The sequence below is a fragment of the Pongo abelii genome, chromosome 5 (assembly GCF_028885655.2).
Source record: "Pongo abelii isolate AG06213 chromosome 5, NHGRI_mPonAbe1-v2.0_pri, whole genome shotgun sequence".
Lineage (NCBI taxonomy): Eukaryota > Metazoa > Chordata > Mammalia > Primates > Hominidae > Pongo > Pongo abelii.
Genome location: NC_071990.2, coordinates 86,700,076 through 86,727,587, shown reverse-complemented (window position 1 = coordinate 86,727,587; position 27,512 = coordinate 86,700,076). Strand labels below are relative to the sequence as shown.

General features: G+C 40.3%; 1 long non-coding RNA gene and 1 other non-coding gene across 2 annotated transcripts in view; one reads left to right on the top strand and one right to left on the bottom strand.

Annotated features, from left to right (window-relative positions):
* Positions 1 to 27,512, bottom strand: part of LOC134761537 (uncharacterized) — a 51,688-nt gene that overhangs the window by 8,528 nt on the left and 15,648 nt on the right. The window contains exons 5-7 of the long non-coding RNA XR_010140251.1: positions 14,081 to 14,156; positions 13,207 to 13,512; positions 1,296 to 1,556 (exon numbers count right to left, since the gene is read on the bottom strand). This is a non-coding gene — a long non-coding RNA (uncharacterized LOC134761537). The remainder of the gene's footprint in view (positions 1 to 1,295; positions 1,557 to 13,206; positions 13,513 to 14,080; positions 14,157 to 27,512) is intronic.
* On the top strand, positions 1,780 to 1,920 carry LOC112133939 (U4 spliceosomal RNA). Its single transcript, XR_002915539.3, has one exon. It is a non-coding gene; the product is annotated as a U4 spliceosomal RNA (small nuclear RNA).

Genomic DNA, 27,512 nt, shown 5'->3' with positions numbered 1-27,512 from the left:
TCCTCTCTGGAGAAAGTTACCAACCCTCCAAAAATACCTAAAGATACTGCAAGTTGATGGCTCTCCAACAAAAAGGCCCAGCCAGAACCTCCTTGGGTAAAGCCTACCAGTTTATATCCATTCTCCATCCAAATATAGTTTCTAGTCTGTTTTGTTATTACTTCTATCTTAAAGAATCGCCCTCTCTTGAAAGACAGGACTCAAAATGAAAACAGAGGAGACAAAAACGTTAAAAAGAAAGAAAATCCAAGAAACAGAGAAAATAGCCAAGAAAGTTTCAAAATATAATAATTAATCTTGTAAAAGCAGAGAGTATATTGTATCCATGAAATAAAAATAGGAGGCTGAAAAAACAAAGAACCATCAGAGAACAAAAAAAAAGGCTCTTGGAAATTGAAAATGCAATATAGGAAGTGAAGAATTCAAAAGAAGGGTTGAAAAATAAAGTTGAGAAAATCTGCCAGAGACTAGAACAAGAAAATAAGAAAAAATAATAATAAAATGAGATGATTGACCAAGGAGGGTCTAACTTCCAAATAACAATCATTCCAATAAGAAAGACCAGAGAAAAATATGCTGTTTTCTAAAACTTTGATGTATTTTTATGAAACCTTCCATTTTTTGGAGAACAAAGAAATAATGTCATAAATTCATAACCCTTTAGATGTCTCTGTTGAGGAGAAACCTCCAGACAAGCCAGAAAAGGATCATTCACATTTCAACTCCAGTTTCTTCCAACACATATTATTCAAATCAGAAAAGCACTAACAAGTTAGTTTCGTCTTTTCCCAGACATATGAAAATGTCTCAAAAATTTCAATAAAATTCTCTTAAAATTCTCTACTATTTCTACTGAAAGATTTTATCAAGGCTTATCATCCCACCTTCATTTGGGCCTGAGCATCCCTAGAATTCAATCTCTCCAGACATAATCCTCCAGTATTCTGATAGATGTGGGAGGATCTTTCCCTGGCTGCAGTGGTAGGACATGAATCCAGGATCCTAGCTGCCTCTTTTAAGCACTTTCAATCCATCATCCTGTTCAGATTCATTGCTCCACCACTTTCAGGTGTATCTCGTGCCTTCGATTCCTGCACCTTTTTCATGTGCCTTCTGTTAAATTAGACGTTAAACCCTTCAGACATTTGTGCACAAATGACAAATTCCTATAATCAATTAACCCCCAAAAGTTTTCCCATAAAAGTCACTAGACACAGATGCAAAAGGGCTACAGTTATGAATAGACACTTATAAAAAACCAATTTATTTGTATGCAAAAAGAGAAAAGTACTTACGGAGATGTGGCCGCCTGTTTTACAATTTCAGCCAAGGTCAAGAGCAAATACTATAGATCTATGAAAGTCCATTACTGTTAACCTTTCAAATTGTCATGGACCTTCAGATACTTTCACACAGTTCAAAGACTCTCCAGCACAAATCCTGATTTTCAGTCTCTGAACTGAACTGAACAACAGGAGGTGAATCAGGTCCACCAGGCTCTCATCCTATACACAGCTTCTGGCATCCAGACTAGATCCTTTAGAATGCAGGATTCTCTGTTTAAAAAAAAAAAACAGTATTTTTATTATTTAATTGATTTTCAACCAGCAGTCATGATTTTAGAAACAGATTATTTTAGTTTCAATTTTATAAATGATAGAGATGTTTTAACCATGAATGGGTACAAAACAATAGCGTGAATAAGACCTAGTATTTATAGGACAACAGGGTGACTACATTCAATACTAACTTAATTGTACATTTTAAAATAACTAAAAGAGCTTTGCACCATGGCAGTATTGTAGCCAATGAGGTTTATCTGAGGTGTGATTATTACTAATTGAAAACTTTTCCCAATACTCCACCATGACGACTTGTAACATAGTCAGTATTGGCAATTTTTGACAGTTTCTAGGGAGATGGAGACTGAATATTTCAGTAAAAATATATATATATATATATATAAAATAAATAAATAAAATACTAGTTGGATTGTTTGAAACACAAAGAATAAATGCTTGAGGGGATGGATACTCCACTCGCCATCATGTGATTATTTCACATTGCATGCTTGTATCAAAACATCCCACATAGCCCATAAATATATACATCTTCAATATACCCATAAAAATTAAAAATTAAAAACCTAAAAAGAGACATTTTAACCAAGACAGACATGTCAATGGCCATCTTTGACTCATGAACTTTGAAACTGAACACACTTGTCACCCTCTCATTAAAAACTCAATAGTCAGTAGTAACAGCATCAGAACATGAAAGTCAAGGAGTCACAAAAGGCTTAAAGTTACAGTTGTTGTGATATTCCTTGATCCAGGGGCTGCTTCTCTGTTACACTGCATGCTTACAAGGTGAGTGAGAGTTTTGTTTTTGTTGTTGTTGTTGTTGTTGAAACCAAGAAAAATAGCAAAGATAATTTTATCAGCAATCAGAAAATCAAATATTCAATGGCACAGAAAGCGGTGTGAGTAACTTGTCAACCCTACAGTTGAGAAAGACTATTAGTCCAACTAAACCAAAATCTGGTGGCCTCAAAGCAAAGACATGGGTGTCCCAAGTGCCAGGAGATAAGACACTCCTTAAGAAATAAAAAACAAAAAGGTCATACATAAATAGTCATCTATATTGCCTGTTATCTTCTACCAAAAGCGAAGACATGCAGTGTTTTTGATAGCAAAGTCAAAAAAACAAAAACATATTCCAACATTTCCTCCATTAATGAAGGCAATAGAAGAGTGGCATAAAAAAACAGAACTAGACTTAATCTAGAATCAAAGTAAGTGAAAGTGAAATCTTTATCACAAGATGGTAAGGTTCACCCTGAGAGTTGAGAAAGGCCAATCTGGGTTCAAGGGGCCCATGAGATTGCATATCTCAAACAATAAAGTGTAGGTGACTCCAATAATTGGATGGGTCTGTGTAATCTTATCAAGGTCTCCATGGTAACTGTCCAAAGAAGACCCAAAGTTTAGCACTTTCATCCCTATCGACCTACCAATGACTTTCTTCCAGAATTGGAAAAAACTACTTTAAAGTTCATATGGAACTAAAAAAGATCCCACATCACCAAGTCAATCCTAAGCCAAAAGAACAAAGCTGGAGGCATCACGCTACCTGACTTCAAACTATACTACAAGGTTACAGTAACCAAAACAGCATGGTAATGGTACCAAAACAGAGATATAGATCAATGGAACAGAACAGAGCCCTCAGAAATAATGCCACATATCTACAACTATCTGATCTTTGACAAACCTGACAAAAACAAGAAATGGGGAAAGGATTCCCTATTTAATAAATGGTGCTGGGAAAACTGGCTAGCCATATGTAGAAAGCTGAAACTCGATCCCTTCCTTACACCTTATACAAAAATTAATTCAAGATGGATTAAAGACTTAAACTTCAGACCTAAAACCATAAAAACCCTAGAAGAAAACCTAGGCATTACCATTCAGGACATAGGCATGGGCAAGGACTTCATGTCTAAAACACCAAAAGCAATGGCAACAAAAGCCAAAATTGACAAATGGGATCTAATTAAACTCAAGAGCTTCTGCACAGCAAAAGAAACTACCATCACAGTGAATAGGCAACCTACAAAATGAGAGAAAATTTTTGCAACCTACGTATCTGACAAAGGGCTAATATCCAGAATCTACAATGAGCTCAAACAAATTTACAAGAAAAAAACAAACAACCCCATCAAAAAGTGGGCAAAGGACATGAACAGACACTTCTCAAAAGAAGACATTTATGCAGCCAAAAAACACATGAAAAAATGCTCACCATCACTGGCCATCAGAGAAATGCAAATCAAAACCACAATGAGATATCATCTCACACCAGTTAGAATGGCAATCATTAAAAAGTCAGGAAACAACAGGTGCTGGAGAGGATGTGGAGAAATAGGAACACTTTTACACTGTTGGTGGGACTGTAAACTAGTTCAACCATTGTGGAAGTCAGTGTGGCGATTCCTCAGGGATCTAGAACTAGAAATACCATTTGACCCAGCCATCCCATTACTGGGTATATACCCAAAGGACTATAAATCATGCTGCTATAAAGACACATGCACACATATGTTTATTGCGGCACTATTCACAATAGCAAAGACTTGGAGCCAACCCAAATGTCCAACAATGATAGACTGGATTAAGAAAATGTGGCACATATACACCATGGAGTACTATGCAGCCATAAAAAATGATGAGTTCATGTCCTTTGTAGGGACATGGATGAAATTGGAAATCATCATTCTCAGTAAGCTATCGCAAGAACAAAAAACCAAACACCGCATGTTCTCATTCGTAGTTGGGAATTGAACAATGAGAACACATGGACACAGGAAGGGGAACATCACACTCTGAGGACTGTTGTGGGGTAGGGGGAGGGGGGAGGGATAGCATTAGGAGATATACCTAATGCTAAATGACGAGTTAATGGGTGCAGCACACCAGCATGGCACATGTATGCATATGTAACTAACCTGCACATTGTGCACATGTACCCTAAAACTTAAATTATAATAATAATAAAATAAAATAAAAATAAAAAAGTAATTTTATTTGCAAAATTTTATAAGGGGTTGTATCTGTTAGACAAAGTGGGTTCTCAATAAAGGGTATGCCAAATATTTAAATTAAAAAACCTCTGGCCGGGTGCAGTGGCTCACACCTGTAATCCCAGCACTTTGGGAGGCGGAGGTGGGCGGATCACCTGAGGTCAAGAGTTTGAGACCAGCCTGGCCAACATGGAGAAACCTCTACTAAAATTACACACAAAAAATTAGCTGGTTGTAGTGGAGCACACCTGTAGTTCCAGCTACTCGGGGAGGCTGAACAAGGAGAATCACTTGAACCCAGGAGGTGGAGATTGCAGTGAGCCAAGATCACACCACTGCACTGCAGCCTGGGCAACAGAGGGATACTCTGTAAAAAAAAAAAAAAAAAAAAAAACCTTCAACTTTTCAGTCTGTTTATAATTCTCTTTGGTGGAAAATAACAACTACACATAATTACCCTGTTTGCAAGGATCTTATGTATCTGTCAATATCAGCATTTTATTTAAGGAATCATCAACTTACAGGAAATGAAATTAAGGCTTCATCTACATTAGAGACTAGAAGAAAATACTGCATTCACAGGCACACGTGTGTGCATGCAGGTGTGTGTGTGGTTTATCTCAGAGTGTTTCAATGTTATTAAACAAAATTGCAGCAGAGTAGGATATCTGTTTTGCTTCCTCACACTTCTATGACCTAATTGCATCTTCTGTTTAAAGTACTTCACACATAAAGCTCATATTATAGCTAATACCACAGAGAGCTTTATTTGAATGCCAGTTATGTCTTAGGAACTATTCTAAACACTGGAAATATAGTGGTTAAGAAGATAGGAAAATCCCCTGCCCTCACCTGTGAAAACTGAGTAACATCCCCCAAAGAAAATTACTCAGTACCTCACACGTACACAAAATAGATGTCTAAGAAATATTTGCTATTAAACCTAGAAATTGTATTCATCCTTTCATGACTGGGGCCTGAGTTCCCCAGCCCCTCTCCTTCTTTTTTTTAGAGGAGATTTAGCACACTCTCAGTTATTTAAACATGCAACATTTCTTGAGTATGTATGTTGAGGCCATCTGAGCTCATAGCTGATTCAGTAACCAGTTTCATGCTGTGTCATTCACACTCACTACTTAATACTGCCATGGTGAAAATGTGGAGGAAAAATGTATCCATGTGTGTCTGGGAAGCATATACACTTGTACATTTTTTAATACTCTGATTGTGTAACATTTCTGAGTTTTGTTTTACAGAAAAAAAAAACTGATAAAGCAATCAGAAGACCAAGAGTTTTACTATTGATGCTTAGGGTCGTCTGACCTTGGCTGGCCAATAGACCTACACGGCCAAATTAATTTATGAGAGTAATAATTTTTCAAAAGCCAATTTTTTTCTGTATTTTCTGTATGAAACTGCCAATATCATGAATAGAAAGGGAGAACCATAAAGGAGAAAGAACATGATGTTCTGTTATGTTCGTGTGAACCTAAAGAAACAATGTGGAGGCAGGCGCGATCAGCCGAACTCTAGGGACTTGATGGTGTTGCTTGGAAGGCATCCATACCTGCATTTTGCATTCTTCGTATGTAATCGTATTGCCAAAGACAAACTATTTCATCATTTATTGTAAATAACACTTTTCCCCAGACCTACCATAAAGTTTCTGTGATGTATTGTCTTCCAGTTGCAATAAAAATTACTGAGTTGCATCAATTGAAAAAAAAAAAAAGAAATATTTGCTGATTTAACTGAATTTTTATTAGGAGTTGAGTTCTAAGTGAAATTGTATTGTAGCAAGCTATTTGTAAATGGATAGTTGGGTGCATTTATTAAATCAACCAAATGTGAATTAATTAAAACTCATTATTTTTCACGCACGTATACACAAATAATGAAGCTAATGTTTGTTAGAAGGAGTCAGCCAAATTAATGATTGTTAAATACTAACACATTAGTACCTAACAATAGCTGCTTTAATCTTAATCTTTTGACTATTTCCATTTCTAAGTCATTACAATTAAAAGTTCTCTTATATTTGTCCATAGACACCTGAACTCCTCCTTTTAAATTAAAAATGAAGGTCGGGTGTGGTGGCTCACACCTGTAATCCTAACATTCTGGGAGGCCAAGATGAGCAGATTCCTTGAGTCCAGGAGTTCAAGATCCACCTGGACAACATAACGAAACCCTGTCTCTACTAAAAAGTACAAAAAATTAGCCAGGCACAGTGGTGCATGCCTGTAGTCCCAGCTACTCAGAGGCTGAGGTGGGAGGATCACCTGAGCTGAAGAGATCAAGGCTGTAGTGAGCTGAGATCACACCACTGTACTCCAGCCTGGGTAACTAGAGTAAGACTCTGTCTCAAAAAAAATAATTAATTAATTAATTAATTAAAAATGAATTGTTGGCTGGGGCAGTGGCTCACGCCTGTAATCCCAGCACTTTGGGAGGCTGAGATAGGCGGATCACGAGGTCAGCAGATCGAGACCATCCTGGCTAACATGGTGAAACCCCATCTCTACTAAAAATACAAAAAATTAGCTGAGCATGTTGGTGGGTGCCTGTAGTCCCAGCTACTCAGGAGGCTGAGGCAGGAGAATGGTGTGAACCCGGAAGGTGGAGCTCGCAGTGAGCCGGGATCGCACCACTGCACTCCAACCTGGGGGACAGAGCGAGACTCCCTCTCAAAAAAAAAAATGAATTGTTAAAGGGATTTCATATATTGCAATTTAGCAAAACTTTTTTAATGCAAATTTGGCTCACAATGAGTACAGTTTTTTTCTTCAGTCACTAATATTGACAGATCCCTTCCCAAGTCACCCAAAGTTTGTGAAGCTGTGGGCAACTCTGAGGCAAGGACTCTCTCCTCAAAAAGTCCAGCACACCACCAGACATAGAGCAAAACTGCAGCCAATGACTGTTAGATTGGCCAAATTTATTGCTTTCCACTAGAAAGCCAGTGTTAACACAACATTGCAACTAATTTCTTTTCATATTTCTTTTTTAGAATTTGGCTTATGATACAGTGATGTCAGGAAGATGGAGTGAATCCATCCTTTGTCTCTCACATAGAGAACAACTGGACAGCTATCCATGGATAAAAATAGCTCTGGAAGAGCTCAGGAGTCCACTTAAGAAGCTACAGAAATGCAGTGGAAAAAATCCAAAAATAACCACATAAAATGGGGAGGAAAAACAGTTTGTACTTTACCTGCATCATCCTATCCCCTGGCCATCACTTCTCATCACAGAGAGGGAATATTCTAGCTCATGAGTTCCCCTCAAGGAAAAAAAGAATAAGTTAACCAACTTCCTTAGACTTCTGGGGCACTGCCTGAATTATGTTCTTCTGCTTCACCCCATCTAGATCACTGGGGAGACTGGCATAACTAAGATGTCTGGAGACAGCTTGGAACAAAGAGTGGGCACTAACAATATCAGCCACACAATGGGAGCTACCATGGTTCCCCATGGCCTACTCTGCACAGGAATTCTGAAGCCCCCTCCACTGAGGAGTTCAACAGCCCTTGAAGCCATTGTGCAACCCCACAGCTTTCACTGCTGAAGAACCATGCCCCAACCCTGCCAGAGTTTGCCATGACAGACCCCAGTGGCCTACTCTGCAGAGGACCCTAGCAGCTTTTACTGGTGAAGAAACCAACAGCCATCACAGCTGCAGCAGAATCCCACAACTTTCACCACCAGGTTGTGCCTGCCACCATCCCTGGCTTCTGCAGCTGTGTGTGCCAAGTAGTGGGTCCCAACTCCCACCACCAGTCCTTACCACCATTCTTACTTCTACAGCTGGACCCTGCAGTCAAACATATACATACCAAAAACCTGGTTCTCACAGCTGTGCACTTTTGGTATCAAAGTCTATTTTATCTGATATGAATATAGCTAACTCTGCTCTCTTTTGGTTTTAATTTGCTTCAAATATCTTCTATCTCTTCACTTTTAGTCTATGTTCACTTTTTTATGTCCTTAAAAGTGAAGTGAGTCTTCTCAGCAGCGTATAGTTGGGTCTGTTTTTTATCCATTGAGTCACTGTATGTCTTTTGATTGATAAATCCCACCCTCATCATAAGCTATCACAACCAAATATGGGACCATAGCTGGCCTGTGTAGCTATGCACATAATCAGCATCATTCCTGGCCCCTGCAGATGCAAACACACAATCAGCTGGTTCTGACTCCTATTGCCAGCCCCTACTACCAAACACATGCCTGCAGCTGGCCCATGCAGCTATATACATGTTCACCAGCAGCCCTAGCCCCCATAGCTGCATATGGGCAAGCAATCAGCCCCACTGCCCAGAACCTACACCCACCAGCATGTTTGCACTCACAGCCAGCCCCTGCAACCACACATATGCCCACTGCTAACTTGGGCCCACAGCTGCACACAAACACAATCCCTGTTGCTGTTACCTACTTTTGGGCATGTAGTCATAGCTCTCTTCGCAACCACACACATGCATGCTGTCCTGGTTCCTATAGCCATGCACACGCATACCACTGGCCACCACCACCATATGTCTGCCTATAGTCTGCCCCGGGACTCTCCCCTGACTCTGGCCCTCACTGCTGTACATGTACCCTCAACTAGCCTCTATCATCACAAATGTGTTTCAGCCAGCCACTTCAGCCAAGCGTATACACAATGACAGCCCCTACTGCTGAACACCTCAGTCCCTTGATGCCGGACTCACAGGCAACATAGAGGATGACAACAGCCCTCACAGCTACTGCAGACATTCTGCAGTTCTTGCCTCCAAGGACCATGTAGTTGTCAATGTCACAGACCTCAGTTGTGTAAGAAGACAAGTCACCCTACTCTTCCAAGACCTGGAGCCACTGCATTCCCCCCAACCTTGGTGTCCCACATCTCTAGATCCAATGTCACAGCACACTTCAGCATGCCCCCCCATAGGTGAATGTCTTTTACTACCAAAGCCAGTCCATTAAGTCTGGAAGATATGAATGCATCTTCAAATGTGTAGAAAAGACTACAAGGATCACAATAAATCAGGAAACATGACATCACTAAAGAAATACAATAAATTTCCAGTAACAAATCCCAAAGAATTGGAGATGTGCATATTTCCTGACAAAGAATTCAAGATAATTGTTCTAAAGAAACTCAACAAGCTACAAGAGAACATAAATAATTTTATGAATTCATAGAAGAATAAAATAAGTTCAACAAAAAGATAGACAATTTTTAATAAAAGTTTTGAAGATGAAGAATGCAATGACAATTATAAAATACAATAGAGAGCTTCAACAGTATAATAATCAAACACAAGAGAGAATAGACAACCTTGAAGAGAGATCATTTTGAATTATCTAGTCAAAAGGGAAAAAATAAAAAAATAATGAAAGTGAATGTTTTAAGCCTATAGGATTTATGGGATACCATCAAGAGACCTAACATTTACATTATAGGGGTTCCAAAAGAAGAAAAAAGGATAGAAAGTTTATTTGAAAAAATAATGCTTGAAAACTTCCCAAATCTTGGGAAAAATATGGATACCCAGAAACATGAAGCTCAGAGATCTCTAATAACATTCAACCAAATGTTTAATCAAGGCACATTATCATCAAACTCAAATATCAAAGAAAGAGAGATGAGTTTGAAGATACCATGAGAAAAGAAGCATACCACATCCAAAGGAACATAAATAAAGCTATCAGCTGATTTCTCAGAAGAAATCTTGCAGGGTAGGAGAAAGTGGGTTGACATATTCAAAGTGGTAAAAGAAAAAGAACCATGAGCACAAATAATTTACTCAGCAAATCTGCCCTTCAGAAACTAAGGAAAGATAAGGGCTTTCTGAGACAAACAGAAGCTAAGGGACTTTATCACCACTAGACCTGCCTTACAATAAATGTTAAAGAAAATACTTCAAGCTGAAGAAAAGCCACTAATTAGTACCATAAAAACATATGAAAGTATAAAACTCACTATTAAAGTGAATTTGTGCTCAGAATATTCAAATACTGTCATGGTGGTGTATAAATTACCTATAGCTCTATTATAAAGGTTAAAAGACAAAAGTATGGCACAAGACAGGGATGCCCTCTCTCACCACTCCTATTCAACATAGTGTTGGAAGTTCTGGCCAGGGCAATTAGGCAGGACAAGGAAATAAAGGGTATTCAATTAGGAAAAGAGGAAGTCAAATTGTCCCTGTTTGCAGATGACATGATTGTATATCTAGAAAACCCCATCGTCTCAGCCCAAAATCTCCTTAAGCTGATAAGCAACTTCAGCAAAGTCTCAGGATAAAAAATCAATGTGCAAAAATCACAAGCATTCTTATACACCAACAACAGACAAACAGAGAGCCAAATCATGAGTGAACTCCCATTCACAATTGCTTCAAAGAGAATAAAATACCTAGGAATCCAACTTACAAGGGATGTGAAGGAACTCTTCAAGGAGAACTACAAACCACTGCTCAAGGAAATAAAAGAGGATACAAACAAATGGAAGACCATTCCATGCTCATGGGTAGGAAGAATCAATATCGTGAAAATGGCCATACTGCCCAAGGTAATTTACAGATTCAATGCCATCCCCATCAAGCTACCAATGACTTTCTTCACAGAATTGGAAAAAACTACTTCAAAGTTCATATGGAACCAAAAAAGAGCCCGCATCGCCAAGTCAATTCTAAGTCAAAAGAACAAACCTGGAGGCATCACACTACCTGACTTCAAACTATACTACAAGTCTACAGTAACCAAAACAGCATGGTACTGGTACCAAAACAGAGATATAGATCAATGGAACAGAACAGAGCCATCAGAAATAACGCCACATATCTACAACTATCTGATCTTTGACAAACCTGAGAAAAACAAGAAATGGGGAAAGGATTCCCTATTTAATAAATGGTGCTGGAAAAACTGGCTAGCCATATGTAGAAAGCTGAAACTAGATCCCTTCCTTACACCTTATACAAAAATCAATTCAAGATGGATTAAAGACTTAAATGTCAGACCTAAAACCATAAAAACCCTAGAAGAAAACCTAGGCAATACCATTCAGGACATAGGCATGGGCAAGGACTTCATGTCTAAAACGCCAAAAGCAATGGCAACAAAAGCCAAAATTGACAAATGGGATCTAATTAAACTCAAGAGCTTCTGCACAGCAAAAGAAACTACCATCAGAGTGAACAGGCAACCTACAAAATGGGAGAAAATTTTCACAACCTACTCATCTGACAAAGGGCTAATATCCAGAATTTACAATGAACTCAAACAAATTTACAAGAAAAAAACAAACAACCCCATCAAAAAGTGGGCGAAAGACATGAACAGACACTTCTCAAAAGAAGACATTTATGCAGCCAAAAAACACATGAAAAAATGCTCACCATCACTGGCCATCAGAGAAATGCAAATCAAAACCACAATGAGATACCATCTCACACCAGTTAGAATGGCAATCATTAAAAAGTCAGGAAACAACAGGTGCTGGAGAGGATGTGGAGAAATAGGAAGACTTTTACACTGTTGGTGGGACTGTAAACTAGTTCGGCCCTTGTGGAAGTCAGTGTGGTGATTCCTCAGGGATCTAGAACTAGAAATTCCATTTGACCCAGCCATCCCATTACTGGGTATAAATCCAAAGGACTATAAATCATGCCGCTATAAAGACACATGCACACGTATGTTTCTTGTGGCATTATTCACAATAGCAAAGACTTGGAACCAACCCAAACGTCCAACAATGATAGACTGGATTAAGAAAGTGTGGCACATATACACCATGGAATACTATGCAGCCATAAAAAATGATGAGTTCATGTCCTTTGTAGGGACATGGATGAAATTGGAAATCATCATTCTCAGTAAACTATCGCAAGAACAAAAAACCAAACACCGCATATTCTCACTCATAGGTGGGAATTGAACAGTGAGAACACATGGACACAGGAAGGGGAACATCACACTTTGGGGACTGTTGTGGGGTGGGGGGAGGGGGGAGGGATAGCATTGGGAGATATACCTAATGCTAGGTGATGAGTTAGTGGGTGCAGTGCACCAGCATGGCACACGTATACATATGTAACTAACCTTCACATTGCGCACATGTACCATAAAACCTAAGTATAATAATAATTTAAAAAAACTGATCTATCAAAAAAAAAGACAAAAGTATTAAAAATAACTATAGCTATAATAATTTGTCAATGATACACAATATAAAATGATGTGAATTGTGATATCAAAAACATAAAATGTGAGAGAGATAGTAAAAGTGCCCAGCTTTTGTATGCTAAAGTTAAGTTGTTGTTAACTTAAAACAGGCTTGTAAAACTATGAGATGTTTTATGTATGCCTCATCATAAACACAAAACAAAAACCCATAGTTGATACATAGAAGACAAGGGAATCAAAGCAAACCACTACAGAAAAATCATCAAATCAGAGAAGAAGGCAACAAGAGAGAAAGAAAGGAGTTAAGGATCTATAAAACAATCAGAAAATAATTAATAAAATGGCAATAGTGAATTCTTACCTACCAATAATTGCTATAGATGAAAATGGATTAAAATTTACAAATCAAAAAACATAGCATTATGTCTACAAGAGACTCACATTACCTTTAGAAAATGCTGTGATGGTTAACATTAGTTGTCACCTTGACTGGATTAAAGGATTCCTAGATGGCTGGTAAAGTATTGTTTCGGGGTGTGTCTGTTAGGATGTTGCCAAAGGAAATTCACATTTGGGTCAGTGGACTGGAAGAGGAAGACCCAGATGGAAGAAGGCATGGGGGTAGGCTTGCTTGCTGAGTCTTCTGGCTCCCTCTTTCTTTCCATGTCAGTTGCTTGCTTCGTCTCCTCCTGCCCTTGGACATCAGACTCCAGGTTTTTCAGCCTTTAGACTCTGAGACTTGCAGAAGTGCCCTTGATATGGGAAAGGGAGTCAATGGAGATTATTCTGGAGCTTTTAAGATGTAACGACTGCCCTGCTGGGTTTTGAACTTGAATGGGGCCTGTAGCCCCTTTCTTTTCTCCCTTTTGGAACAGGAATGTTTATACAATGCCTGTATTCCTATTGTATCTTGAAAATAAATAATTTGTTTTTTATTTTATAGGCTCATAGGCAGAAGGAAATTGTGATATCTGAGCATACTTTGGACTTTGGGCTTTTGAATTGATGCTGGAATAAGTTAAGACCTGGGGAACAATTAGGAAGGCGTGATTTTATTTTGCAATGGGAGAGGGACATGAGATTTGGGGGTGCCAGAGGCAGAATGATAGAGCTTAGATATTTGTCCCTGCCCAAATCTCATGTTGAAATGTAATCCCCAATGTTGGAGATGAGGCTGGTGGAAGGTGTTTGGATTGTAGGGGAGGATCTCTCATGAGTTGGTGCTGTCCTTATGACAGTAAATGAGCTCTCAAGTGATTTGGTTGTTTAAAAGTGTGGCACTTCCCCCTTCCTTGCTCCTGCTTTCACTTTGTGACTTACTGTTTCCACTTTGCTCTCTGCCATGAGTAAAAGCTCACCAGAAGCCAAGCAGGTACTGTCATCATGCTTGTATAGCCTGCAAGAACAGTGAACCAATTAAATCTCTTTTTTCAAAAATTAACCAGTCTCAGGTATTTCTTTATAGTAATACAAGAACAGCCTGATACATATGCAAACACTTAAAGTGAAGGGAGAGGAGAAGATATTCTATGAAAATGGAAAGCAAAAGCATAGCAGGGGTATCTATACTTATACCTAACAAAATAGATTTTAAGTCAAAAACTGTAACAAGAGATTAAAAAATGTTATTATATCATGATAAAGAGGACAACACATCAATAGGACACAACAAGTGTAAATATATATGCACCCAACATTGGAGAAATTAGTATATTTTTAAAATATTAACAGGGCTGATGGGAGAAATGAACAGCAGTACAGTAACAGTTGAGGACTTTAATGCCCCACAACAATGGGCAGATCATCTAAAGAGAAAATCAATAAGAGAACACTGGACTTGAACTATATACTAAACAGACCTAACAGACATAAAGAACATTCCATCTAACAGCAACAGAACACACATTCTTTTCAAGCACACAGGAAACATTCTCCAGGATATATTATATATTAGGCCAGAAAATAAGTCCCAAAATACTTAAGAACACTGAAATCATAATCAAGTATCTTTTCTGACCACAATGTTATGAAACTAGAAATCAATAACAGAAGGAAAATTCACAAGTATGTGGAAATTAAATGACATGCTCATAAAAAATCATGAATCAAAGTAGCAATTCAAAAAGGAAAATAAAAAATACATTAAGAAACACAACATACCAAAACTTATAAGATGCAATGAAAGCAGTTCTGAGGGAAGATAGTAACAATAAATAACTACATTAAAAAAGATGTCAATTTTTTAATCAGCATGGCAGATTAGAGGCTTTTAGCATGTCTCGGCCACTTGAAAATAGCAAGATAGTGTATAAAGATCAACTCTGTAAGCTTTAATCCAAGAAGTAAAATGGGAATCCACTGAATCATGAAGGACAACACAGATCCCAGTGAGGATAAAGCTGACAACCAACCAATGCAACAGTGTCCATCTGATAAAAATGAGTAAAGTCCAAGTATGTAAGAGAGGCAGAGAGCTTCCCTCTGTGATTCATTCACCTCTCTACTGGTGATCAGAGCAACCCATGCCAAGGTAGAGCACTTTGATTTTCCCTAGCCCTTGAGTTAACTTGGGGAGAGGCTTGGAGACATCATGAAGAAAAGACACTGGGAAAAGGTGTAGACATTTCCTCAGACCCAGGACCAAGTGCAGGTTGCCATTTTTAATATGAGTGCATATAAATTTAGCCATTCTTTAGCAACCTGGCAGCATGGCCATGCAGGCATTTTAGTCTCAGGCCAGAGACAGAAGCACCTGCTCAAGAGTGGGGCAGGAGCCACCACAGACAGAACTATGGAAAGAGTCTCAGCAGTAGGAGCTGGAAATTTGTTTTCACCTGTTGCAAGCCTGGGGCAGGAGGAGAGCAGCTAGCATTGCAGATTCTTTTGAGCAGTAAGATTTCAGCCAAGGCTAGCTTGCTGTCCTGGAACTGGTCTGTATGTGACATTGCTGGGTGCCCCATACTGCTCACCAGAAATTGTGGTGCAGCAGGACCCTCTCTAATCCATCCCAGGCAGAAATCCAGGCATTTAAAGCACATGTTTGCCTGGACTAGAAGCCTGAGTTGCCCCACAGTTTATGGAAATAGATCAGGGTACAGCAACATCCTCTCTGCCCCTTTACCAGACAGATCACCAGGAATCTGGAGCACTCATGTGCCTAGTTCAGCAGCCTGAGCCATGTCAACCTTCCCATATGTAGATTGAGGTACCATGGGTCCTTCTCACTCCATGCACATTCAAATATCCAGGGATTTGGAGTACCTAGTCACCCGAATCACTAGCCTGAGCTGCCCTACACTTCCCGTGCAGAGATCCCAGTGCAAGGAGGCCGTCTCAGATTCACGCTCAAGCAGATCTCCAGGCATTCACAGTACCTACTCATCTGGCTCAGTGGCCTGAGCCACTCCACACATTCTGAACATAGATCCTGGTGCAGTGAGGCCCTCTCTGTGCCAAACCCAGGCAGATCTCCAGGCATTCGAAGCACCAGTTCACCTTAATCAGCAGCATAAGCTGCATCACCATTTCTTGTGCAGAGATCCAGGTATGAGGGGGAAGGAGGCTCTCAGCTACACACTCAGGCAGATCTCCAGGTATTCAGAGCAACTGTCAACTTGGATTAACACCCTAAGTCAGTCCACTCAATCGTGCAGAGATCTTGGTGCAGTGGGACCCTCCCCACAAGCCACAGCAAATCTCTAGGCATTCAGAGCACACACTAGCCTGCAATAGCAGCCTGAATTGCCCAAATATTCCTGTCAAAACTGTGATATAGGGAACTCTCCCTGCTCCATGTCCAAGCAGATCTCCAGGCATCTGGAACACTCACTCTCTTGGGTTAGGAGTGTAGGCAACCTCCCAGCCCCATGCAAGAACCTGGAGCCAAGGAGATTTAACAGATTCATGCCTAGGCACACCTCTGGGTACTTAGCAGCTGCTCACTAGATTCTCCCCTGGTACTGTTGTCATGCCTGTTATTTGGGGACCTGTAGGTGGACTACCCCAGTTCAATCCCACCCATTTTTGTCCCCACCACCCGGGGACTGAGCAGGGAACTCAGACCACTGTGCACTGAATTTTGTTCAGTTCTGCTTTGATCATAGTTTTTTCTTTTCTTTTGCTAACTTTGGGGTTAGTTTGTTCTTATCTTTTGAGTTTCTCTAGATGTGGTGTTAGATCATTAATTTGAGATCTTGCTAACACTTGGAGGTAGGTCTTTAGCACTATACGCTTTCCTCTTAACCCTGCTTCTGTTGCATCCCAGAGATTTTGGTACATTGTGCCTCTGTTTTCATTTATTTCACAGATTTTTTTGATTTCTGTGTTAATGTTGTTTACCCAAAAGTCATTTAGGAGCAAGTTGTTTAATTTCCATGTAATTTTGCTGTTTTGAGAGATCTTCTTGGTATTAATTACTGTTTTTATTTCACTTTTACTGAGAGTGTGCTTAGTATGATTTTCATTCTTAAAAATATATTGACGTTTGCTCTATATCTGTGCATGTGTTTGATCTTCGAGTTCCATGTGGAGACAAGAATGTATATTCTGTGGCTGATGGGTAGAGTGTTCTGTAGATGTCTATTAGGTCTACCTGGTCACATGTCAAGTTAAAGCCCAGAATTTTTTGTCAGTTTTCTGCCTCTATGATCTGTCTAGTGTTGTTTGTGGGGTTTTGAAGTTCCCTACTATTATTTTGTGGCTGTCTATGTCTTTCCATAGGTCTGTAAGTACTTGTTTTATGCATCTGGGTGCACCCATGTTAGGTGCAGATATATTTAGAATAGTTAAGTCTTCTTGTTGAATTGAACCCTTTATTGGTTTCAATTTATCCTTTTTTTACTTTTGTTGGTTTAAAGTCTGTTTAATCTGATATAAGAATAGTGACCCCTGCTCTTATTTGTTTTCCATTTGTGGAGTTGATCTTTCTCCCTTTACTTTGAGCCTATAGGTATTGTTAAGTGTGAAATGGGTGTCTTGAAGACAGCAGACTGATAGGTCTTTTTTTTAGCCACCTTGCCATTCTGCAATTTAAGTGGGGCATTTAGAACATTTATATTCAAGATTCAAGATTCATTTAGATTCAGGATTAATATTTATATGTGACCTTTTGATCCTATCATGAAGTTGTTAGCTGGCTGCTTTGTAATTTCTATTGTGTGGTTGCTTTGTAGCATATATGGACTATGTACGAGTGTTTTTGTGGTTGCAGATATCTTTGCTTTGTTTCCATGTTTAGAATTCTCTTAAGCATCTCTTCTAAGTCTGGTCTAGTGATTAAGAAAATTCTCTTAGTGCTTGCTTGTCTGGATAGGATGTTATTTCTCCTCTACTTATGAAGCTTTGTTTGGTGAAATATGAAATTCTTGGTTGGAATTTCTTTTTTTAATGAATGCTTAAAATAGGCCCCCAATCTTTCCTGGCTTGTAATTTTTCTGCTGAGAAGTCTGCTCTTAGACTAATTAGGCTCCCTTTTTAGGTTATATGACATGTTTCTTTAACTGGCTTTAAGATTTTTTTATTGAGCATTGACCTTGGACAGTCTGGTGACTCCATGCCTTGGTGATGTTTGTTTTATACAGTATCTCACAGGTGTTCTCTGGATGTCTACCTCTCTAGTAAGATTTGAGAAATTTTCATGAATTATTCCCTCAAATATGTTTTCCAGGTTGTTTACTTTTTCTCTTTCTCTCTCAGGAATGCCTAAACTTATAGGTTTCCTTGCTTTACATAATCCCATATTTGTCAAAAATTGTTCATTTTTTAAAATTCCCTTTGCTTTATTTTTGTCTGACCGGGCTAGAGTTTGAAAGACTAGTCTTCAAGCTCTGCAATTCTTTCTTCTGCTTGGTCCAGTCTATTACTATAGGTTTCAATTGTATTTTGAAAGTCCTTAAGTAGGTTTATCAATTCCAGCAGCTCTGATTTATTCTTTTCAGTATGCTTATCTCTCCCTACATTTCCTGGAGTGCTTTAGAAATTTCTTTGTATTTATTTTGTCTCAGAGCTCATTGAACCTTCCTTGTAGTTGTGAAAGGAAAATATCTTGAGCCCCTTCAATCTGGGAACCACTCAGGGCAAATCTGCCTCCCATTTTATTCAAAGTCATCCCTTTTGCTCACAGAGATAGATGCATATTCTGATTACCTCCTTTGGAAAGACTTATCAGAAACTCAAAAGAATGCAACCATCTGTCTCTCACCAACCTGTGACCTGGAATCCCCCAGGGGGGTGGGGGGGTGGGGTCCTTGCTTTGAGCTGTCTCCGCCTTTCTAGATAGAACTAATCTACTTCTTACATATTGATTGAGGTCTCATGTCTCCCTAAAATATATAAAACCAAGCTGTGCACATGTCATCAGGGCACATGTCATCAGGGCACCTTGGGCACATGTCATCAGGACTTCCAGAGGCTGTGTCACAGGCACGTCCTCATCCTTGGCAAAACAAACTTTCTAAATTAACTGAGATCTGTCTCAGATTTCCTGGGTTCACACAGTCGTTTCTTTGAATTCTTTATCTGTCATTTCTGAGTTTCCATTTTGGTTAGGAGAGCCAGTGCAGTCCTTTGGTGGTATCAGCACATTCAGATTTTTTGTAGTACCAGAATTCTTGTGCTGGTTCCTTCTCATCTGGAGATGTTGTACCTTCTAACTTTTGTATTTATTTTCATAGGCAGGATTTTTTCCTTTCCTTTCTTTTTCCTATAATATTATTCGGGAGTTTCTCTTTTCCTTTCCATCCCTGCCCCCTGCCCTGCTCTCTAGTGAATATGACTGTAGAGAATGCTGGGTAGGATCTTTTGGCTTTGCTTTTGCAGCCCTATGCACTTCTAATGGCAGGTTTTATACTGGGCTGTGTAGTGGACCTGCTGGGCTGTAGATGGTGCTTATAAATAAGAGTGAGCTGTAGCCAAAGTGGCTGGGTAAATACTTGATCCTTGTTTACTGGGAGAGGCTCTCTGTTACCTCAGGCAATGGGCTGATCCATGGAGTGCAGAGTGGTCTGAGCTCCCTGCTCAGCCCTAGGGTGGTGGGGACAAAGATGGGTGAGACTGAACTGGGGCAGTCCACATACAGGTCCCCAGATGACAGGCACAAGCACCAGTGCCAGGAGAGAATCTTGTGAGCAGCTGCTAAGCACCCAGAGGTGTGCCTAGGCATGAATCTGTTAAACCTCCTTGGCCCCAGGTTCTTGCATGGGGATGGGACGTTGCCTACACTCCTAATCCAGAAGAGTAAGTGTTCCAGATGGAGTGTCTTTCACAATTCCAGTGCATTCCCATTTTCATCTTGAATTAAAGCTCACAGTTTATGTATTATCTTCCTCACAGTTTATCTTTCTGTATTATCTTGCTCTTTTCAACTGGCTAAGGCACACTAAAAGCCTCTAATCTTGGGGGAGAAAAGGTTCCTTACGACTTTTAAAAGTAACTCAGAAGTAGCTTTTGTTTTGTCATTTGGGTTTCCTAGATTATATTAGATGCCTCAAGTTGTTTCTTTGTTTCTGAGGAAAAAACTCAGACTCCTCGTCGTTATTTCTTTGTTCTGATTTGTATTGCAAGAAAGAAAACATTTCTGTTCCTCCCAGACACAAAGCTATTCTCTCTAGTACAAAAAAGTATCTCCTGATTAAATATGTTTTACACCAGCACTTTCTTGAAAAGAGGGACAGTCTGAACATATGTATTAGGATAAATGTCCATATGTTCAGCTATGCAAAAAGCACATATTTATTCTCTTGTAACAATATAATTTTCTTCTTCCTATGAGAGGTAATATAATCTTAGGCAAACTTGCTAAATTGGGTATTTTAGTTAAAATTCAAAAAACTTAGTTTAAAAAATAGGCATAGGACTGGGTGCAGTGGCTCACACCTGTAATCCCAACATTTAGGAGGCCAAGGCTGGCAGATCATGAGGTCAGGAGATCGAGACCATCCTGGCTAATGTGGTGCAACCCTGTCTCTACTAAAAATACAAAAAATCAGCTGGGCATGGTGGCACGCACCTATAATCCCAGATACATGTGAGGCTGAGGCAGGAGAATTGCTTGAACCCAGGAGGCAGAGATTGCAGTGAGCCAAGATCACGCCATTGCACTCCAGCCTGGGCAAAAGAGTGAGACTCCATCTCAAAAAAAAAAATAAATAAATAGGCATAGAACTTTCCCATCACCATTTTTTCCCTTTAGCATTTTCTAAGCTCCTGAGGCAGGCATTACCTAGCATCATGACATGAGGAAGAGGCATTTGTGTGTTCTGGATTCTCTGTCCAGACTATACTTGTTTTCCACATTAGCACCCTGTGGTTCTCAGATGTTGTCTTTTATCTACACTGGCATCTATAGAAGTGTCCACACTCTTTGCCAGACTCTGGTTATATACTCTGCTTTATTTCCACCAAAATCGTCACTCATCACAACTCTAAACCACTCTAAGTTGGCCATCTCTCTTTCTCAGCCTGGAGAGGCAGAAAACCTGACACAATGGGCTAGGGCCCCCTCAGTTCCTCATACTGAAGCTCTCTTTGTCTACTATGTGCAGTGATTATCTCTACTTTCTTGCCCCCACACCAAGGTGGTAACAGGAACTGCAATGTCATGGTTTTAGGAAAGAGGAAGAAAAACCTCCCTACTGTTCTCAGACTCTCACACCTATTGATGGCTCTGTTATCCCTCCTTGGTGTGAATCTGATGGGGAGGGGCAAGAAACATAGCCTCCATTTCAGAAACCTTCAAAAGTTTCTAAGTATCTTGCTTTTCTCTCCTACAGTTTTTGCCTCCTTCCTACCTTTCAGAATGAGGGGTGGAGTTGGCAGGACTTCCTTGGCCAGTTTAGGGACTTTTGTAAAAGATTCCTGTGACTCAGTGTTTTGAGTTCTTAACCAATCGAGTGAAGGATTCAAAATTAACCACTCCAAGGGAGGACTGAAAAAGAACTACTCTCTCTGGACAAAAAGAAAGGGGAGGAGGTAAGACAGGGACATAAGCCTTAGCCACCCGAGCCAGCAACAGCAACCCTTCCAGGTCCCCTTCCACCATGTGGAGGCTTTCCTTTCACTTTGTTTAATAAACTGTGCTGCTGCTCACTCTCCTGGTCTGTGGACTCTTTTTGAGCTGTAACATTCACCGCCAAGGTCCGTAGCTTCATTCTTTGAAGTTAGTGAGACCACGAACCCATCAGCAGGAAAAACTCCTGACTCATCAAGGGGGCTTGCCTGGGATTTCCAAAGTGGTGAGTAACATCGGAATTCTTTCGCTTGCTACTCTGCTCTATTTTTCTTTAGAACTGGGGGTGAACACTAGGCACCTGTCGGCCATTTAAAAGCAACAAGTGTGGTTGCCGGACTAAAGACACAGGTGGAAGGCTTTCTGGGAAAGGGCTCTCTAACAACCCCCCGACCCTTCTGAGTCAGGAGTGTTGGTTTGCCTGGAATGAGTTCTCACTTTCTCTGCATTTTCTGGTTGAACCGAGGGCCAGCCAAGGGTGGAAAACAGTAGCCCTGAGATCCCGGTACCACCCGGTCGAGATCATGGTGCTGTGTGAAACCTTTGTTAAAAAGCCTCCCAAACGTTCTTCACCCACCCTTCTAGACCCATGCCTCCTGGGTCCAAATGTCTGTAGGGAAGACTTTCTTGAGACCCTGTCTTCCAGGATTTTCTCTACCTCTGGGATGAAAACTCTCTGGATTAGGAATCTAAAACAATTAGGATGGCAACCCTCAGATCCATGTTTCTGGTATCCCATGGCTTATTCTTATGTAGATGGGCAACAGTACAAATATACAGGAACTGTTCCTCATATTCAGCACCCGAGGCAACACCCAGGACAATATAGTGTGTGCCAATGGTTACTGGAAGACTTAGGCCATTTCTCTTTTTGTCATCTCCACCTCACTGGGAACCATTTCACTTATCATCTTTCTTGTTTGTGATCAGCAGTCCGAACTATGGAGCTCTTCTACTTGGGGTACCACTCATTCTTGTGGGAGTTAAGTAATATAATAGACCATTGACTGGGAGATCAAAAGTCATATTCTTATGATGGAAATCGGGGACAAAAGGCCTTAGTACATGAGATGCTATTTCAACCTTGGCCCAATGCCCTGTTGCCCCCCACCTTAAAATTGCTATGTCTATGTACAATCTTTAAGGAGTTTATCTTACTGGGGCAGTTTCAAGCTCAGAAATATGCTAACGGGAGCCTCATCAACCACCTAAGAATACACCCTGGACTTAGAACCCACTCACAGGAAAAAAAACTGTTTCAGGCGTGCTGGTAAGAGGCCACTAAACTCAGCAGCCTGGCCTCCTTCTTTGTGGCTAAGAGAGGGAAAAGAGTGTAGTTGAAACTGCTACGTTGGTAAGCACAATTAAATCTGATAAGCAGCGTTCCATGGGTGATTGCGCACCCTGGAAAAAGGACACTAAAACAGTATGGGACTCCCTAGAATCAGTGTCCACAGGGAATGACTAGGGATGTGGGCATCCCTATGCTCTCCTTTCAGACGGGAGACGTTGCCTCCAAAGCAAAGTCACCCCTGAGGTGTATTCTGAATAACTGGGACCAATTTGGTCCCCAGACATTGAAAAAGAAGCGGCTCATATTTTTCTGCAGCACTGCCTGACCACAATATCCTCTTCCAGGAGGAGAACAATGGCCACCTGAGGGAAGTATAAACTATAATACCATCCTGCAACTAGATCTTTTTTGTGAACGAGAAGGCAAGTGGAGTGAGGTACCATTATGTTCAGACCTTCTTCTCATTAAGGGGTAACCCATGATTGTGTAAGACATGTAACCTGCACCCCACAAGGAGTCCTCAAAGTCTACTCCCATACCCAGGCCTCCCCACAGCTCCTCCTAGTAATGCTGAAGCCTCTCTGGCCTCTACAGCCCAAAAGGGAACAAATAAAAGAGCCTCCAAAGAGCCAAGAGACCCCATTGCTCCCTGCTTCCTGTCCCTGGAGCACGAGTTTTTCTTAATGCAGCTAGCCACCAGTTTGCCTTAGAGGAACCCCATAATTTGTCCTTGGCAAATTCTATTCAGCTCCAACCACTAGGAGTGGCTCATTAGTCCCGAAGCCTCAAATCATGGGAATGAGAAATTAATGCAGACTGACCTCAGCCCTTATTAGATTTTCAGCTACAGGGGTGTATAGAACCCCAGCAAGGAGTTTTCTCTGTGTGTGGAAGATCCTTCTATATTTGCCTCCCCACCAACTGGATGGGAACTTGTACTTTAGCTTACATAGTACCTCCTGTGACTTATTCCTTTTCAGAAGAGGCAGTAGCTGTGCCCATTCATGCTAAGCTTCAGCCAAGAGCAATCTCACTACTTCCTCTATCAGCTGGTTTAGGATTTACTACCACCCTAGGAACTGGAACCACTGGACTCACAGTGTCCTTAACACTCTCTAAAGAATTAAGAGAAAGCCTAGATGAAATCTCTGTCCAACTTATTCAAATCCAGGACCAAATAACTCATTAGGAGCCGTGGTTCTCCAGAACCGGCAAGCACTAGATCTCCTCACTGCTGAAAGGGGAAGAACATGCCTTTTTCTGAACGAGGAATCTTGTTTTTATGTCAATAAATCAAGTAGTCAGAGATGGAATTAAATGACTTCAGGATAGAGCCAGCAGACTACACAGTGGGACAACTGAAGCTACCTCATGGTTCTCACAGCATGTTCTCCCCTGGCTTCTTCCATTCTTAGGTCCCCTCCTTATGATTATTCTAGGAGTAACCTTTGGCCCAAGTCTTTTCAATTCCCTCATCCATTTCTTCCCGAATAGAATCAATGAAACTACAAATGGTACTGCAGATGGAACCTCAGATGACTTCAACCAGCACCTATTATCAAGGACCTCTAGACCAGCCTGCCAGCCCATACCCGGACGTTGACACCCAAACCACCTCTCATGAGGAAACCTCAGGTGCAGGGCCCCTTCTATGCCCCTATTCAGCAGGAAGCAGTTAGAGTGGTCATTGTCTCACACCCCAACAGCAGTTGGGCTCCCCTGTTGAGAGGGAGGACTGAGGGATGGAGTTGGCGGGACTTCCTGGGCCAGTTTGGGGACTTTTGCAAAAGACCCTTGTGACTCAGGGTTTTGAGTTCTTAACCAATCGAGTGAAGGATTCAAAATTAACCACTCCAAGGGAGGATTGAAAAAGAACCACTCTCTGGACAAAAAGAAAGAAAGCGGAGGGCGTAACACAGGGATATAAGCCCTAGCCACCCAAGCCAGCGACAGCAACCCTTCCAGCTCCCCTTCCACCATGTGGAAGCTTTCCTTTCACTTTGTTCAATAAACTGTGCTGCTGCTCACTCTCCTGGTCCGTAGACTCTTTTGGAGCTGTAACACTCACTGTGAAGGTCCGCAGCTTCATTCTTCGAAGTTAGCAAGACCACAAACCCATCAGCAGGAAAAACTCCTAACTCAAGAATATTTATATAGTCAGAGAGGGAGACAGAAAATACTTATTGTTTATGAGAAAAAATTTGTGTCCCAAGACCTCTGCATTTGAGAAACCAAAATTCAAAGTCTTAAAGCTCGACATTTTTGTCTCTGCTTTGGCCTTGGAAAGAATACTTTAAAAAAACAAAAACACTTATCAGTAGTCTTTCACTCCTGCACTTCCACAGTGACAATCTAACCTGAAGACAACAATCTTAGTATGTTTCAGCTACCTTGGCTTTGGGAAAGCTAAGATACATGCACAGCTCAGGGTCCAGGATGTAAAATTGATATTTCAAATGCAAGAAGTTTAATACAGGAAGTTGTTTAATAGGCTTTTGAACTCAAAGCTAATAGAACAAAAATTAGAGTTTTGGGTAACTCTAGAAGGCAACCACCACCCCTAGAGCTTAGAGAACAGAAGAGAAAACATAGAGCAAAAGAGGTGGTGCTGTGCAGCTGAGGTTCTGACCATACAAGAGGTGCTCCAAACTCATGTACACCCCTGTGGACCTGGGTGGGCCCCACATGGCTGACACTTGGACCTCTGATGGGACACTGCAATTCAGTGCTTGGACTCCTAAGGAAGGCACCACATGTTAGGCTTTCAGAACATAGAGGAAAGCACTGCTAATCTGGTGCTTGGACCTGACTGGGCTCCTTGAACAACTGGTACTCAAAGATTAGAGATGGCACTGCCCATCTAATTTTTGAGTTTTTGTGGGAGGGGATGCATGTGTCTTACAAAGGCACTCAGATCTCTAAATCAGGGCTTCTTTGGGGCTGTTTTTCAAGTATGTTGAGGAAATACTGCACATCTGGTGCTTAGGCCTTTGAGGGGAGTGCCTTGCAGCTGCTGCTTAGCATACCAAAAAATGCAAGAGCTGGAGTTGTCTGTGGCTTCTGTAGCTACTGCTGTTGAGATGCTTACAAAACCTGGGAACAGGAGGAGTGTGCCTTCTCTCTTCCTCCTGTTTTTGAATCTCCTGCCAACTCCTCCCAGTAGAGCTACAAAGGAGTCCTGAAAATTTAGTTTGCAGATTCAGCCTGGCATCATGAAGCCAAGGATATGTTAAGAAACAGTAAGTAAGTAGCTAGCACAGCACAAAAAGAAAACATGTCACTGGAGAGGACAATGAGGATACTCCAAAATGTTGTGAAGGACATACTTTTCAAACTAACAGATACTGCAGAAGTACTTAGACTCTGGCATGAATTTTCTCATCTGTTTTCAATTGAAGGAGCTTATATTTTTATTAACAAAAGGTTGGTATTTGCTGTCTTAAACTACTTAGACTACTAACACTTGGCTATGCTAGGCATTCAGTAACATTCTAATAAAATGAGACACAGGACAAGTATATTTTGCTGGAGAAATAAGGGAAACAAAATCCTAGCCTCTGCCCGCTTGAGCAAGACCTGCAGTGGGAAGCCTTGGGAGTTTTGATCTATTATCTTTACCATCACCCAGTGAACTAAGCTAAATCTAAAAAGGCATGATGGGGTCAAGCTCAGCATCAGTACAACTTGTATCTTGTGATTTCCCTGCCCTGACCAACCAGACATAGCTGTTTACTTCCCATCACAGACACTGAGTTTGTCTATGGCTCCTCTTAGGCTCCTGGCCTAGCTCTTCCTCTTCATGTGGGCTTTCACTGTCCCTCTTTTGGTGCCAATGGTGGTTAATTTTATGTGTCATCTTGGCTAGGCTATGGTGCCCAATCATTTTGTCAAACACTAGTCTACATATTGCTGTGAAGGTATGTTTTAGATGTGATTAACATTAAAATCAGCAGACTCTAAGTGAAGCAGATTATCTTCCCATAGTGTGAGTGAGCCTCATCCAATCAGCTGAAGGCCTTAAGAGAAAACAGACTGAGGTTTCTCAAAGAAGAAATTCTGCCTCAAGACGACAACATAAAAACCCTGACTGCCTCTAACCTGCTGGCCCGCTCTATAGACTTTGGACTTGCTAGCTCCTCAATCACATTAGCTAATTCTTTAAAATAAATAAATAAATAAACATATATATATTTATATATATTATATTTTTATATATACTTATATATATTATATTTATATATATACTTATATATATTATATTGATATATATACTTGTATATATATTATATTTATATATTTATATATACATATATATTATATTTATATATATTATATTTATATATATACTTTTATATATATTATATTTATATATATTATATTTATATATATTTATATATATTATATTTTTATATATATTTATATATTATATTTATATATTATATTTATACATATAT